At 35.8% G+C, this 14,353-nt stretch overlaps 1 long non-coding RNA gene across 2 annotated transcripts; it reads right to left on the bottom strand.

The window, feature by feature from the left end:
- Positions 1–173: 173 nt before the first annotated feature.
- Positions 174–12,639, bottom strand: LOC147039983 (uncharacterized). 2 transcript variants are annotated; one of them, XR_015063227.1, is made up of 8 exons: positions 7,585–12,638; positions 7,455–7,501; positions 7,263–7,340; positions 7,028–7,153; positions 5,378–6,911; positions 5,220–5,291; positions 4,993–5,139; positions 174–4,648 (listed from the first exon to the last, which is right to left on the bottom strand). It is a non-coding gene; the product is annotated as an uncharacterized LOC147039983 (long non-coding RNA). The 2 variants fall into 2 exon arrangements; XR_015063226.1 differs by having other exon boundaries at positions 7,455–12,639.
- Between the last annotated feature and the right edge of the window lie 1,714 nt (positions 12,640–14,353).

Genomic DNA, 14,353 nt, shown 5'->3' with positions numbered 1-14,353 from the left:
AGGCCTTCACACTATTATTAGTGTGAAGGTGAAGACCTTCACACTACTGTTAGTGTGAAGGTCTTCACCTTCACACTAACAGTAGTGTGAAGGTCTTCACCTTCACACTAACAGTAGTGTGAAGGTCTTCACCTTCACACTACTGTTAGTGTGAAGGTGAAGACCTTCACACTATTGTTATTGTTGTCCTTTATTAGTGTGAAGACCTTCACACTATTGTTATTGTTGTCCTTTATTAGTGTGAAGGCGAAGGCCTTCACACTGTTAGTGTGAAGGTGAAGACCTTCACACTATTGTTATTCTACTTTTTTGTTGTGCCCGTTTTTTTGTCCCTTAACTACTTCCACATACTTCAACCGATTCACTCCGTTCCACTTTTCACTTATTCCAAATATTCAGGAATCGACTGCTCACATTTTTTTCATTCAAAAAAATTTCCGTTTTCGCAAAATTCAGAAATTTCCGGCAATTTTTGCCCCATTCATTCTTAATGGAAGATTCAACATTTCACATTTACATTGTTCCAGTTTGAAATTCACATAATTCAACACATTCAAATCACATTGGGGACATTCCCGAACTTGCCAAATTAAAAAATTTCACGTTTTCACTTTTCAAATGTTCACAAAATTTCGTTTTTCACTTCTAATTTCTACATACCTCAACCGATTCAACTCGTTCCAACTTTACACTGTTCATCTTTTGCCCACCTATTCCACACCTTCCCATTTAGCAAAAATTTCACATTTTTCAGATTTGAAATTAAACCAAATTTTCCAAAATTTCCTTTTTCCACTCTAATTTCTACATTTTTAACCGATTCAACCCATTCCAACTTCCAACTCTTCATATTCTTCCTCCCTATTCCCCAAATTCACACTTACCATAAATTCCACATTTTCAAATTTGAAATTCAACCAAATGTTCCAAAATTTCCTTTTTCATTTCTACATTTTTCAACCAATTCAACCCATTCCGACTTTCAACTCTTCATATTCTTTCTCCATATTTCCCAAATTCACACTTACCATAAATTCCACATTTTCAAATTTGAAATTCAACCAAATTTTCCAAAACTTCCCTTTTCCACTCTAATTTCTACATTTTTCAACCGATTCAACTCGTTTCAACATCATTCTGCAGCATTCCCCGAGTATTTATTCACCTTCACACGCAATTTCTTCAGGAATTGCAAATTCTAGTGTTATTCTACTTTTTTGTTGTGCCCGTTTTTTTGTCCCTTAACTACTTCCACATACTTCAACCGATTCACTCCGTTCCACTTTTCATTTATTCCAAATATTCATGACATGGGTGCTCGTATTTTTTACATTCAAAAAATTTTCCGTTTTCACAAAATTCACAAATTTCCGGCATTTTTTGCCCCATTCATTCTTAATGGCAGATTTAACATTTCACATTTACGTTGTTCCAGTTTGAAATACACATAATTCAACACATTCAAATCACATTGGGGACATTCCTGAACTTGCCAAATTCAAAACTTTCACGTTTTCACGTTTCAAATGTTCACAAAATTTCGTTTTTTACTTCTAATTTCTACATACCTCAACCGATTCAACTCGTTGCAACTTTCAACTGTTCATCTTTTGCCCACCTATTCCACACTTTCCCATTTAGCAAAAGTTTCACATTTTTCAAATTCGAAATTCAACCAAATTTTCCAAAATTTCCTTTTTCCACTCTAGTTTCTACATTTTACAACCGATTTAACCCATTCCGACTTTCAACTCTTCATATTCTTCCTCCCTATTCCCCCAATTCACACTTACCATAAATTCCACATTTTCAAATTTGAAATTCAACCAAAGTTTCCAAAATTTCCTTTTTCCACTCTAATTTCTACATTTTTCAACCGATTCAACCCATTCCAACTTTCAACTCTTCATATTCTTCCTCCCTATTCCCCAAATTCACACTTACCATAAATTCCACATTTTCAAATTTGAAATTCAACCAAATTTTCCAAAATTTCTTTTTTCCACTCTAATTTCTACATTTTTCAACCGATTCAACCCATTTCGACTTTCAACTCTTCATATTCTTCCTGCCGATTCCCCAAATTCACACTTACCATAAATTCCACATTTTCAAATTTGAAATTCAACCAAATTTTCCAAAACTTCCCTTTTCCACTCTAATTTCTACATTTTTCAACCGATTCAACTCGTTTCAACATCATTCTGCAGCATTCCCCGAGTATTTATTCACCTTCACACGCAATTTCTTCAGGAATTGCAAATTCTATTGTTATTCTACTTTTTTGTTGTGCCCGTTTTTTTGTCCCTTAACTACTTTCACATACTTCAACCGATTCACTTCGTTCCACTTTTAATTTATTCCAAATATTCATGACATGGGTGCTCACATTTTTTTCATTCAAAAAATTTTCCGTTTCACAAAATTCACAAATTTCCGGCAAGTTTTGCCCCATTCATTTTTAATGGCAGATTCAAAATTTCACATTTACATTGTTTCAGTTTGAAATTCACATAATTCAACACATTCAAATCACATTGGGAACATTCCCAAACTTGGCAAATTCAAAAATTTCACGTTTTCACGTTTCAAATTTTCACAAAATTTCCCTTTTCACTTCTAATTTCTACATACTTCAACCGATTCAACTCGTTCCAACTTTCAACTGTTCATCTTTTGCCCACCTATTCCACACCTTCCCATTTAGCAAAAATTTCACATTTTTCAAATTCGAAATTCAACCAAATTTTCCAAAATTTCCTTTTTCCACTCTAATTTCTACATTTCTACAGTCAAATATTTAAGTGGCACGAAGAGCTGTACTTTCAAACAGTAAATTTAAACTCTTCCCAATGAATAGTGCAACTGCACCCCATCCAACCCCAAACTTTGGCAGAAATCAATGTAGGAAAATGGACAGCATTGGCAAAATAGAATGTTTATTGACATATTTCAGCCACTTCTCCCTGTGAATACACAAGTTTAAGGGAGAGTCCATCTACTGGTATTTTTACACACTCACGCCAATACTTATTTCCACCCCCTCCCCATCCACCAACTAGATCTCCTCCTCTTTTCCATCATTACTCCAATGGCGACAAATTGGACCGTTGACTCGTAGAGCTAGTGAAGAAAAACACAATTAGGTTTGCTCAGGTGACAACTGAAGAATTATATGCACCTCAAAAGGTCACAAATAAATCAATAAAGTTAAAGGTGAATTAATCACGGTCACATCGCATGCAATTACTAATTCACAGGGTGTCCATTAAGTCCTTCCGTTATCTGTACCGTTTTGTCCCCACCTGGGGGGGTTGTTCGCAGACACGCTGGTCACAGTTCAACAGCCTTTCTCGTAAAGTTTTTTTTGGTCCAAAAATCAAGTTGTGGGACTCGAAATAATGATTAAATGAAATAAAAATGGTAAATTAATTATGATGATTAAATAAAATAAAAATGGTAAATTAATGATGACGATGTTGAATGGAATGAATGAAGAAGAATGAAGAATAAATACCGGCCTGACATTAGATTCGTACCTACTCAGCAAAGTGACAATCGTTGAATGTCCCATTCTCAACTTACTGAGCTAAACAGTGATATACTTTTAAAGCGGTAGAGTAATGCTAAATCCAAAGAAATAAATTGGTTAAAGGTAAATTAATTATGATGATGATATTGGATGAAATAAATTATTTAAATGTGTTAAAATTAATTGAATAAATGAATGACTAAAAAATAATAGCCACTGTCAGATTCAAATCCACTCGGGAACGTAGACCGTGTTGAATGGGCCATTCCCTTCTAACTGAGCTAAACAGTGACTTGGTGTTGCTATGGTGGAATGATGCTATTAAACGAGAAATAAAAATGGTAAATTATTAAAATGATGTTTTTAAATTAAAATTAAATGAATAAATAAATGAATGAATAGTTAAGGAAGAAATCATGATAAAACTTGTCAGATGTCTGATTCGAACTCACTCGGGATCATGGCACGTGTTGATTATTTCATTCTCTACTAACTGAGCTAAACAGTGACTTAGAGTTACTGCGGTGAAATGATGCTATTAAACGAGAAATAAAAATGGTAAATTGAAATTTGCAAATTACGCAAAAACTGTAAATGTTATGAACTAGAAAAATGGCAGCAAGCATTACATGAACTTTTCAGTTGCACGCAGAGATATGCTTTCAAACAGCAAATTCAAACGCTTCTCAATGAAAGGCACAACTGCATTCCATCCAACCCCAAACTCTAGCAGATTTCACTGCATCTGACAAAATAATGCAGTCAAATATTTAAGTGGCACGAAGAGCTGTACTTTCAATCAGAAAATTTAAACTCTTCCCAATGAATAGTGCAACTGCACCCCATCCAACCCCAAACTTTGGCAGAAATCAATGTAGGCAAATGGACAGCATTGGCAAAATAGAATGTTTATTGACATATTTCAGCCACTTCTCCCTGTGAATACACAAGTTTAAGGGAGAGTCCGTCTTGTGGTATTTTTGGCATGTGGGGAAAAGCCTGGCGCCAAACACTCACGCCAATACTGAATTACACCCCCTCCCCATCCACCAACTTGATCTCCTCCTCTCCCATCATTACTCCAATGGCAATAAATTGGACCGTTGACTCGTAGAGCTAGTGAAGAAAAACACAATTAGGTTTGCTCAGGTGAAAACTGAAGAATTATATACCTCAAAAGGTCACAAGTCAATAAAGTTAAAGGTGAATTCATCACCGTCACATCACATGCAATTACTAATTCACAGGGTGTCCATGAAGTCCTTCCATTATCTGTACCGTTTTGTCCCCACCTGGGGGGGTTGTTCGCAGACACGCTGGTCACAATTCAACAGCCTTTCTCGTAAAGTTGTAAAATGTGAACGAGATTGTACGGAAAGCCGGCATTCGTGATATTATACTCGTTCATTCAAAACAACCTAAACTTATTAAATTCCTTTTCACAGCCTTTTTCTACTCACAGATATCTTTGAATGTTGGGTCGTGTTGAGGGACAGTCCAAAATCATTTGTCACAGCGTTGAGGTGTGAAAATGTGTAAAATGCCCCGACCTTGATTGGGGTCAAGTTCGCCTCCCTCCACACCGCCACTCTCACCACAGCTTCTTCCTGCAATAGTTTTAAACCAAATATTACTTCAGTACGCGCATGTGTGAAGTACAATAACAGTAAATCGACAAATCAATTACTTGTTTCACGAAAATGATGCTCAATGGCACCAACCGAGCCCCGCGCACAGAGACCAATCTGCTCTGCTGTTTCTAATTTGGAACAAACAGGCAAGGGAACACGTTTTTTTTTTTTAAATATATATTTAAACATACATTTGTGTGTTAAGTAAACTTACACTTTCAACCCTCAATGTTGATCAGTCCCTCAGGAGGGTTTTTAATTACCTCACAGAGAGACATCGGGGACGAGGGGGGGGAAATCAAGGCGAGCGCCTCAGCCTTTAAGGCATCGGTGCACTCCACCTCCGCCCTCATGTAGACCTTGCTGGCCGATTTGCAGTGGAGCACATTCGAGTTTGCCGCGTCCATCGCAAAATGTGCGAAAACATAACTGTTGCCCTCTGTGACCATACCAGCCAGGTGACTAAACAGAGTCACCTTCATTGGACTGGTACCGTCACAGAGGGCAACAGTCACATTTTCATAACTCCCATCCATCCGGAAGCCGGACACACCGTCTGGCTTCCAGCCTCTGCCCAGGTGTCCTTTCTCACGCCCACCACTTTGGCATTCAGTATTGTTTTGTTCATTCTGAAAGAGAAAGTGACAATTAAGATCCAGACTTTTTATATTTATGAGCATGTGATTCCAAGTATGTGAAGTGAATGTCTAAAAATGTGCAAAGTAGTTGGCAATTTGGCATATCACATCCCACTGTTGCATTTGGGGACAAGTTGAATCATTTTGCCTTCACTCAATCCAATTGTAAAAGTGATGACCTAAAGCAGACAAAGCAACATTAACTGTTGCTTGTTTTCGTAGCATGTGACTTTATTAATTATCCTTTGTTTGTCTGTGTATGGACTTTAACTTTAAACCAGCAATGTCATTCCTCGTTAACTCCAATTGCAAGCACATGCATACGGCCATTTTGTCCCACTGCGGACACATGGACAGCCAATTTTCCTCGTGCAAAACCCTTGCTCACGTCAAGACGTAAAATGTTTTACTGATTCAAGAAATAACAAATGTAAATAATATCAACAAGAATAAAATGAATAAATGGGACTTGATTTAAATGTGTTCAAATTCACATTTAAATAGCGGAAACACAAAACATGGAAACCAAACCAAGTTGGTGATTTTAGGACCAAAAAAACAGAATGATTTATTTTTTCCAGCTGAATAAAGTTAAAAAAAAAAAAGTCCCAATGATCATCGTCACACACACATCTGGGTGAGGTGAAATTTGTCCTCTGCATTTAACCCATCCCCATGTGATTTTGATCCATCCCCTGGGGGAGAGGGGAGCAGTGAGCAGCAGCAGTGCCGCGCTTGGGAATCATTTGGTGATCTAACCCCCCCAATTCCAACCTTTAATGCTGAGTGCCAAGCAGGGAGGCAATGGGTTCCATTTTTATAGTCTTTGGTATGACCAATATTTCCATAATATGGAAATCAAAAAGTGGATGTCCAGGCCAAAGCGAAGAGCTGTCAGAGGTGCCTTCGATTGTCCATGCAGTGTCCTCTAGGAGGGTATTCCGCTGCAGTTCCCTCATGCTGAAAAGCGAGGAGCCGCCGGCGGTGCCCTCGATTGTTCCATGGAAGAATCGGCAAAAGTCCCGTTCGCCATGCCGGTTTGGGAGTTTGTGTTCCATGATGCCGGCCTCCATCGTACGAGTGTTTTTCAAAAACTTGACTGTCGCTGTTCTACAATATAATATAATTATCAATTCATTTTTGAAAATCACATTACAGTACTTCAAGCATATGTACAACTAGTATCCATGTACTAAAGAGTGAATGACATGAACGCAATAACAAACCTGCGTCTTCTTCTTCAGTCATTTGTCTGGCAAGACAGGCCAAATCCCATCAAGATAGAGTACCAAAGGGGCCAAACTCCCGTCTTGACAAACGGAGGACGTGGAGCCGCGGGAAACACAGAAAAACTAAAACAACAAACATTGAGTCGGTTGGGGATACGAGTTGAAAAACACATATAAAATTAAAGGGGGTGTTTTGTGACAATAGTCAATAATAGATTTGTTGGCTACTCACAGAAGAATAAGTTGTGCTTCTTGCTTCCCTGGTGTGGGAGTCATTGGTCCGTGATGAAAGTTTTTGCATGCTCAAGGTCTTTGTGGAGAAAAAATAAAGGACAATCCAAGTAAAAATGTAGGATTCTGCAGAGGGTATACACAAGCTTGGCTGTGAATTACAAAATGTTACAAGGCAATATGTCACGGTTACCTCTGGCCTCCGTTGTGAGATGAACTGCTTTCGCCAGATAAAAGAAACTGTTCAAATACAGAAGAGTGAAATACAAGCATTTAGTGTCTTTCGAAAGAAATGGAAAAAAAATAATCGACGAGCAACTTACCTCGTCTGTTTTCTGTTCTCGCCTCGTGATTATGACATTAAAAAAAAATTGAAAATAAAAATAATTATGATAAAAAAAAATAAAGTTTAAAAGGCTTTCCCTTAAGTCATCTTTAAAATCGATGGTTAATTTAGAAAATTTAGAAACATTTTAAAAGTTAAAAATGTTTTAAAGTCCTTCCCTGAAGTCATCTTTAAAATTTGATTGTAGAATTAGAATGAAAAAAAATGTAAAAGGTTAAAAAGTCACCCCTTAACTCATCTATGCGTTCATTTAGAAAATTGAATCATATTAAAAGTTCAAAAGTTTGAAAGTTAAATATTTAAATAGTTAACATTTTTAAAAGTGTAATATTTAAATCAAGTTGAGTTAAGGGAAGGCTTTTTTAAATTTTAAAAGCCTTCCCTTAGATGGACAATTGGACGAAATCTCCCGTCGATCCGAAAGACGAGTAGACCGGCAGTTAAAGATTGTTTTAGGTGTCAAGCGGCCGCGCCATCCCCTCGCCACCCTCTTGCCTTCAGAAGATTGTTTGCCCAGCAGGTGCGGATACTGCCACATGCGGGGCGGCCCAAGAGGGTGCAGCTCTAAAGCATCCCCAACCCAACCCTTGAACGCCAAGTGTCAAGCAGGGAGGAATCGGGTTCCAATTTTTTTGTAGTCTTTGGTGTGACTCGGCCGATGGATCAAAGCCACGCCCTCCCAGTCTCAGGGCGAACACTCGTACCACAAGGCCACTGAGCTGGTTGAGTGCCTTCCCTTAACTCAACTTGATTTACATCTACAGAAATGAGATCAGCCATTTAAAATATCAGCATGATATATGAGCCGTCATTTATACTATCAGCGGAAAATATAAAGTATATGGCTATTCACATTGGTCTGTAGTATTATTTTTTTTTATAATGGTGAGGTTTCTGCCTGATGCCAACATTACATTTGGCTTTCTGAGCCACCTACGCCTCTGATACCATCTCATCTCAATTCAACAAATCACCCACGACACACCACCACTTACGCCGTCTCAATTTAATAAAAAGAAATAAACAATGACTCATTATTTCGAGTCCCACAATAGTGTGAAGTGCCTTCGCCTTCACACGCAATTTCTCCAGAAATTGCCAATTCTAGTTAGTGTGAAGGCGAAGGCCTTCACACTATTGTTATTGTGTGAAGGCGAAGGCCTTCACACATATGTTATTCTACTCCATTCACTTTATTATTATTATTATTAGTGTGAAGGTGAAGACCTTCACACTATTGTTATTCCTGTCCTTTATTAGTGTGAAGGTGAAGACCTTCACACTATTGTTATTCCTGTCCTTTATTATTAGTGTGAAGGTGAAGACCTTCACACTATTGTTATTCCTGTCCTTTATTAGTGTGAAGGCGAAGGCCTTCACACTATTGTTATTAGTGTGACACTATTGTTATTCTACTTTATTTTTCTTCTTCTTATTAGTGTGAAGGCGAAGGCCTTCACACTATTGTTATTCTACTTTATTTTTCTTCTTATTAGTGTGAAGGCGAAGGCCTTCACACTATTGTTATTCTACTTTATTTTTCTTCTTATTATTATTATTAGTGTGAAGGCGAAGGCCTTCACACTATTGTTATTCTACTTTATTTTTCTTCTTATTAGTGTGAAGGCGAAGGCCTTCACACTATTGTTATTCTACTTTATTTTTCTTCTTATTATTAGTGTGAAGGCGAAGGCCTTCACACTATTGTTATTCTACTTTATTAGTGTGAAGGCGAAGGCCTTCACACTATTGTTATTCTACTTTATTTTTCTTCTTCTTATTAGTGTGAAGGCGAAGGCCTTCACACTATTGTTATTCTACTTTATTTTTTTTTTATTAGTGTGAAGGCGAAGGCCTTCACACTATTGTTATTCTACTTTATTTTTCTTCTTATTATTATCCTACTTTATTCCTCCCACTTTTTTGACACCTAACTACTCCCACATGCTTTAACCGATTCACCCCATTCCAACTTTCACACGTTCCAAAAATTCACGGCATGACTGCTAGTATTTCATTTGTTCATAACATTTACCGTTTTTGCATAATTAGCAAATTTGTGCCTTAAAATCCCCCATTCATTCTTAATGGCGCATTAGACACGAGCGACGTTCAGGAGTGAGTTCAAATTTTGACATCTGACAACTTTTTTCATGATTTCTTTCCTTAACTCGTTTATTTAACTCTTTTATTTTTTATTTATTTATTTTCCATTCATTCATTTAGTTATTCATTTAATTTTAAGTTAAAAACATCATTTTACCGTTTTAACGGCATTTACCATTTTTATTTCTTGTTTAATATCATCATTCCACCGCAGCAACACTAAGCCGCTGTTTAGCTCAGTAAGAAGAGACTGGAATTTGGAGCACGAGCGCTGTTCCGTGCGAGTTCGAATCCGGCTTGACCAATATTTTTTTTTCATTCATTCAATTTTAACACATCACTTTAATAATTATTTTTATCATCATCATTAATTTAACATTTTTATGTCATTTAATCATCATTTCGAGTCCCACAATAGTGTGAAGTGCCTTCGCCTTCACACGCAATTTCTCCAGAAATTGCCAATTCTTTCTAGTTATTATCCTACTTTATTCCTCCCACTTTTTTGACACCTAACTACTCCCACATGCTTTAACCGATTCACTCCATTCCAACTTTCACACGTTCCAAAAATTCACGGCATGACTGCTAGTATTTTATTTGTTCATAACATTTACCGTTTTTGCATAATTAGCAAATTTGTGCCTTAAAATCCCCCATTCATTCTTAATGGCGCATTAGACACGAGCGACGTTCAGGAGTGAGTTCAAATTTTGACATCTGACAACTTTTTTCATGATTTCTTTCCTTAACTCATTTATTTAACTCTTTTATTTTTTATTTATTTATTTTTCATTCATTGATTTAGTTATTCATTTAATTTTAAGTTAAAAACATCATTTTACCGTTTTAATGTTCACCATTTTAATTTCTTGATTAATAGCAACATTCCACCACAATAAACCTAGTCGCTGTTTAGCTCAGTGAGAAAACAATGGTCCCTAAACACGAGCCACGTCCGCGAGCGAGTTCGAATCCTGCTTGGCCATAATTTTTTTTTCATTCATTCAATTTTAACACATCACTTTAATAATTACTTTCATCATCATCATTAATTTACCGTTTTTATTTTTCATTTAGTTATTCATTTAATTTTAAGTTAAAAACATCATTTTACCATTTTAACGTTCACCATTTTAATTTCTTGATTAATAGCAACATTCCACCACATTAAACACATAGTCGCTGTTTAGCTCAGTGAGAAAACAATGGTCCCTAAACACGAGCCACGTCCGCGAGCGAGTTCGAATCCTGCTTGGCCATGATTTTTTTTTCATTCATTCAATTTTAACACATCACTTTAATAATTACTTTCATCATCATCATTAATTTACCGTTTTTATTTGATTTAATCATCATTATTAATTTACCATTTTTCTGTCATTTAATCATCATTTCGAGTCCCACAATAGTGTGAAGTGCCTTCGCCTTCACACGCAATTTCTCCAGAAATTGCCAATTCTAGTTAGTGTGAAGGCGAAGGCCTTCACACTATTGTTATTCTACTTTATTTTTCTTCTTATTATTATTATTAAACAATTTATTCCTCCCACTTTTTTGACACCTAACTACTCCCACATGCTTTAACCGATTCACCCCATTCCAACTTTCACACGTTCCAAAAATTCACGGCATGATTGCTAGTATTTTATTTGTTCATAACATTTACCGTTTTTGCATAATTAGCAAATTTGTGCCTTAAAATCCCCCATTCATTTTTAATGGCGCATTAGACACGAGCGACGTTCAGGAGTGAGTTCAAATTTTGACATCTGACAACTTTTTTCATGATTTCTTTCCTTAACTCGTTTATTTAACTCTTTTATTTTTTATTTATTTATTTTCCATTCATTCATTTAGTTATTCATTTAATTTTAAGTTAAAAACATCATTTTACCGTTTTAACGGCATTTACCGTTTTTATTTCTCGTTTAATATCATCATTCCACCACAGCAACACTAAGCCGCTGTTTAGCTCAGTAAGAAGAGACTGGAATTTGGAGCACGAGCGCTGTTCCCGTGCGAGTTCGAATCCGGCTTGACCAATATTTTTTTTTCATTCATTCAATTTTAACACATCACTTTAATAATTATTTTCATCATCATCATTAATTTAACATTTTTATTTTATTTAATCATCAATTTACCAATTTTATGTCATTTAATCATCATTTCGAGTCCCACAATAGTGTGAAGTGCCTTCGCCTTCACACGCAATTTCTCCAGAAATTGCCAATTCTAGTTAGTGTGAAGGCGAAGGCCTTCACACTATTGTTATTCTACTTTATTTTTCTTCTTCTTATTATTATCCTACTTTATTCCTCCCACTTTTTTGACACCTAACTACTCCCACATGCTTTAACCGATTCACTCCATTCCAACTTTCACACGTTCCAAAAATTCACGGCATGACTGCTAGTATTTTATTTGTTCATAACATTTACCGTTTTTGCATAATTAGCAAATTTGTGCCTTAAAATCCCCCATTCATTCTTAATGGCACATTAGACACGAGCGACGTTCAGGAGTGAGTTCAAATTTTGACATCTGACAACTTTTTTCATGATTTCTTTCCTTAACTCGTTTATTTAACTCTTTTATTTTTTATTTATTTATTTTCCATTCATTCATTTAGTTATTCATTTAATTTTAAGTTAAAAACATCATTTTACCGTTTTAACGGCATTTACCGTTTTTATTTCTTGTTTAATATCACCATTCCACCGCAGCAACACTAAGCCGCTGTTTAGCTCAGTAAGAAGACAATGATCCTAAGAACACGAGCCACGTCCGCGAGCGAGTTCGAGTCCCGGTTGGCCATAATTTTTTTATTCATTAATTCTTCATTCATTCAATTTTAACACATTTTAACAATTATTTTCATCATTCATTTAGTTTTTCATTTAATTTTAAGTTAAAAACATCATTTTACCGTTTTAACGGCATGTACCATTTTTATTTCTCGTTTAATATCATCATTCCACCACAGCAACACTAAGCCGCTGTTTAGCTCAGTAAGAAGAGACTGGAATTTGAAGCACGAGCGCTGTTCCCGTGCGAGTTCGAATCCGGCTTGACCAACATTTTTTTTTCATTCATTCAATTTTAACACATCACTTTAATAATTATTTTCATCATCATCATTAATTTAACATTTTTATTTTATTTAATCATCAATTTACCAATTTTATGTCATTTAATCATCATTTCGAGTCCCACAATAGTGTGAAGTGCCTTCGCCTTCACACGCAATTTCTCCAGAAATTGCCAATTCTAGTTAGTGTGAAGGCGAAGGCCTTCACACTATTGTTATTCTACTTTATTTTTCTTCTTATTATTATTAAACAATTTATTCCTCCCACTTTTTTGACACCTAACTACTCCCACATGCTTTAACCGATTCACTCCATTCCAACTTTCACACGTTCCAAAAATTCACGGCATGACTGCTAGTATTTTATTTGTTCATAACATTTACCGTTTTTGCATAATTAGCAAATTTGTGCCTTAAAATCCCCCATTCATTCTTAATGGCGCATTAGACACGAGCGACGTTCAGGAGTGAGTTCAAATTTTGACATCTGACAACTTTTTTCATGATTTCTTTCCTTAACTCATTTATTTAACTCTTTTATTTTTTATTTATTTATTTTTCATTCATTGATTTAGTTATTCATTTAATTTTAAGTTAAAAACATCATTTTACCGTTTTAACGTTCACCATTTTAATTTCTTGATTAATAGCAACATTCCACCACAAAAAACACAGTCGCTGTTTAGCTCAGTGAGAAAACAATGGTCCCTAAACACGAGCCACGTCCGCGAGCGAGTTCGAATCCTGCTTGGCCATAATTTTTTTTTCATTCATTCAATTTTAACACATCACTTTAATAATTACTTTCATCATCATCATTAATTTACCGTTTTTATTTTTCATTTAGTTATTCATTTAATTTTAAGTTAAAAACATCATTTTACCATTTTAACGTTCACCATTTTAATTTCTTGATTAATAGCAACATTCCACCACAATAAACACATAGTCGCTGTTTAGCTCAGTGAGAAAACAATGGTCCCTAAACACGAGCCACGTCCGCGAGCGAGTTCGAATCCTGCTTGGCCATGATTTTTTTTTCATTCATTCAATTTTAACACATCACTTTAATAATTACTTTCATCATCATCATTAATTTACCGTTTTTATTTGATTTAATCATCATTATTAATTTACCATTTTTCTGTCATTTAATCATCATTTCGAGTCCCACAATAGTGTGAAGTGCCTTCGCCTTCACACGCAATTTCTCCAGAAATTGCCAATTCTAGTTATTATTATTAAACAATTTATTCCTCCCACTTTTTTGACACCTAACTACTCCCACATGCTTTTACCGATTCACTCCATTCCAACTTTCACACGTTCCAAAAATTCACGGCATGACTGCTAGTATTTCATTTGTTCATAACATTTACCGTTTTTGCATAATTAGCAAATTTGTGCCTTAAAATCCCCCATTCATTCTTAATGGCGCATTAGACAAGAGTGACGTTCAGGAGTGAGTTCAAATTTTGACATCTGACAACTTTTTTCATGATTTCTTTCCTTAACTCGTTTATTTAACTCTTTTATTTTTTATTTA

The sequence above is a fragment of the Syngnathus leptorhynchus genome, chromosome 21 (assembly GCF_054491065.1).
Source record: "Syngnathus leptorhynchus isolate UIUO chromosome 21, UIUO_Slep, whole genome shotgun sequence".
Taxonomy (NCBI): Eukaryota; Metazoa; Chordata; class Actinopteri; order Syngnathiformes; family Syngnathidae; genus Syngnathus; species Syngnathus leptorhynchus.
Note: the sequence above shows the minus strand (reverse complement) of the source record. Positions and strands in the feature narration are given on the sequence as shown.